This window comes from Python bivittatus, unplaced genomic scaffold (genome assembly GCF_059951505.1).
Source record: "Python bivittatus isolate LINGU-HERP-01145 unplaced genomic scaffold, Pbiv_v1 ctg000080_np1212, whole genome shotgun sequence".
NCBI lineage: Eukaryota > Metazoa > Chordata > Lepidosauria > Squamata > Pythonidae > Python > Python bivittatus.
This window is the reverse complement of record NW_028277035.1, coordinates 26,907,028-26,910,564: the sequence shown is the minus strand read 5'-3', so window position 1 is coordinate 26,910,564 and position 3,537 is coordinate 26,907,028. Positions and strand designations below refer to the sequence as shown.

The 3,537-nt window shown below is 36.8% G+C and overlaps 1 pseudogene; it reads right to left on the bottom strand.

Annotated features, from left to right (window-relative positions):
• Positions 1 to 1,802: 1,802 nt before the first annotated feature.
• On the bottom strand, positions 1,803 to 2,444 carry LOC112540633 (putative protein BRICK1-B pseudogene; annotated as a pseudogene).
• Between the last annotated feature and the right edge of the window lie 1,093 nt (positions 2,445 to 3,537).

The window sequence follows — 3,537 nt, the reverse complement described above, 5'->3', positions numbered from 1 at the left end:
ACAGTAATTATCCTATGGGGAAAAAAATAAAACATAAAAAGATATTTGTATTAGTCCTACTAATGTTCAAAAGGGTAAGGTTGCTTTCAATGGATGATGTCATAATGTTACAGCTTTGGAATGCAAAAATATCTGTCACTCGTTGACAATTAACAACACCCAGTTGCCTGCCATATGGAATCTGGAATTAATGTAAGTGTTTGCAAGATAATCCAAAGCGCTGAAACAATGATACATTTGTCTGCACAAATAGAAAGTGCCCAGCTGATGCGAAAATAGATTGGCATCCCACAGAGATCACAAGCTAGCTGGCTGCTCCAGAGAACTTGCCAGTATGTTGATTACAGCTGAAAGAAAAGGAAATTGCAAATTGGTCTCAATTTCATCTACAACAAACATGTTTAGAAAGGAATAAATGCTAAGCAGTTATCAGTTTAGACTGGAAGGGGTTTTTTTTCCCCCTAAAAAACAACAGCAGCAGCAGCAGCAGCAGCAGCAGCAGCAGCACCCTAATTCAATAAATTTAAATTTAATAAATTAAATGAATAGTGAACTTCACCTTTAATTGAAGGGACAACATTTATGTTAGAAGGGAGGATTGTTTTAACAACTTACTGTTTATTTATTGACTATGTTGGATTTGACACATAAGGAAATACAGTAATTTTGTGGTTTTTTAAAAAAAAAACCTTGATACATTATTTTTTCTACCAAAAACTATTGCTTCCACCTATTTAAAAAGGACACATTTGATATCGATGGTCTTACTTGCTTGGTTTTCGAAATAAAATTGTCCCAACAGTATAGCAATATAAGAATGAGTCTTGGTGAAATAGAAAAACAGGGGCCTTCTAGAGTAGCATTCTGGATCCAGGTAGGCCATCTAGATGCCTGAGGCAAACACACAAAAAGGATGGAAAACAGCATTCCCTGTTATCACCTTGTAGTATCCAGAAATATATTCCATATATTGTCATGGAATAACCTATTCCAAGTTAAACTTTTGAGTATATGAATTGGGGTTACAAACAAAGGGAAACAGAGGACACTGTCCATATACATCTATAGTGTTAGTGCCTTCAGAGAATCTCACTGTTTACTCTTTTCACATCACTCATCTACTATACCTCTGAGATTCATTAATTCTGCTTTTCTGCCTCAACCTAAAAATAAATCTGGATGACCAATCTCATATTTGGCTGGCTTTTTCTTTTAAGGAGAAGTTATTTTATTGTTGAATACAAATGGAAAAGACATCTCAAATTACATTAAAGAATACAAAATACTTGAAAACTGAGTTACCCGTCCCTTGGCACATATCTCCCCCAACCCCACCCCATATATACTGCACATTTATTCAAATAGGTTATCTGATATGTTGGAGCAGCAATAGCGAGCCATAAAAGCCACACACTGTGCATAGTCCTAACATTCTGGTATGTTTATATTCTCAAAAATTATTCATAGTAATAAAACTGTGTTCCCCAAAATTAAGATTTCATCCAATCACAATTTAACCACTGTGAAGCCAGACTTCTGCATGTCCATGGGACAAAAGAGGACAAGAACTGCATGAATCTGCTTGTATAAAACCACAAAATTAAGCATGCTTTTTTAGAATTTATCTGTTTCAGCTGGAATTACCCACAAAAAGGTCTCCAAATGGAGGATGTAGCTTCCAAGGGGCAGAAATGTATTAATTCCCATCCAGATTAAATAATGAAGAACCCTGCAGTCTGATCATCAGCTTTCTAAACAGCTGCACTTTTTCCCCATAGGTTGGCTTGTTGCCAGCTTCACACCTATATCAATGTTTCACCCTTTGTGAAACCGAGGCCTCGATGTATTTGATCCCTCTCTCCAGCACTGTCAACTTCTCAATGAATGTGGCCAGGCAGGAGTGGCAAGACATGTCAAAGAAATTGAGGAAGTCCATGATCATCTTGATGGAGCTGGTGATCACTTCTACATACTCGCAGTCTGCCCACTCCTGATGGATCTTGCGCTGAACTGGATCCTCCAGTACCAACAGGACCAAGTCGGCACTCTGGCTGGTTTTTTGAGTACAACAGAATCTTCTATGTTTCTTCTGTTCATTAAAGTCTAATGCTTTTAAAATTGATGTGCAGAGTTTGTATCACATTAACCATAGTTTTCCACAGAATTTTAGATTATGTCAAAAAGGTAGATATCAATAAAATTGTTCTTAGGAGACAGATGAGGGATAAAATCACAGAATAAAAGAATTGGCATGGATTTATAGCTACCTAGTCAAACTCCTTGCTCAATATAGGAAAACTAGAGCTAGACTACTGTATGTGCATGAGTTAGCTTCCAGTTAAAGACTGCCAAGGATGAAGTGAGCCTATTTATCTCTCCAGGTATATTGTTAAATGGTCTTTCTACTGAAAACTTCCTCAGATTTTTAAGATTTACCTTTCCATGTTGAACATATTAAATCTAGAGTGTTGACCCTCTTCTACATCAATGGTAGATAGAAGGTAAACCAGGATTTATTGGTACATCTCTTCTTGATTTTTATTGATTGCTTATTTAAATAGTTGTACTTCTAGTAAACAGATTAAAGATTCCTTCAGATTGAACTTGACTTCTGATGATGTCTCCATATAATTTTCTTGGCAACAATATAGAAGTGGTCTGCCATTGCCTTCTTCCAGATTTTTTTTTTTTTTAAATATACCAATCTAACCTACCTCCCTGAGATTTTGTGGAGGTCTCCTTTCCAAGTACTGATGAAGTCTATTCCTGCCTAGCTGAATTAGCCAAGGTGTAGATATATATTATCAGCCTGAATTAGCTGAATTAGCCAAGGTGTAGATATATATTATCAGCCTGAATCAATCTACTGCAGGATGAAAGCCTCTTAATTAAAGGTTATGGTCTACAATCTAGACCACTGATCCAATAAAGATGTTTTTCAACTTGTGAGTCTAGGGCTGAGAGGGATGACTGGCCCAAAGTCCCTGAGCCAGCTTCAATGCCTAAAGGAGGTCTAGGACCTGGCTCTACCTGTTCCTAGTCCAGCACTTTAACCACCCTAGCTCTTTTTAAGCAAGAGAAAAACAACAGGAACAATAAAATAACAACAATTGTGCAGGAGATCTTCAATTCCCATGGTTAACAATATCAATTTCAATTGCTATTAAATTCTATTATTAGAATCCCTGTTCTGTAATAACTTGGTGTAGACTTATATTTGTGTATGCAAGTAAGTTACTCCAAGGTATAAGAGACAGTAGACAATTGGCTCTATTCCTTCAAACATCATTTTTCATGTCCAGGGTTTTAGATAGTTCTTGCAAGTCTGACATCTACTCTCCCCTGTTCTTCCTAAATTCCAGTTCTTTGCATATTTGAAAAGTCTTCTCTCCTTCAGGCTGGGCATCTTACATTCCTTTGACCTTTCCCCAAGGAATTTGTTTTCCATATCCCTGATTATCATCACTGTTTTCTTCTGAATGCATTCCAGCTTAGCAATGACATTCTTAACATCCAGAACTGGATATAGTACTCCAG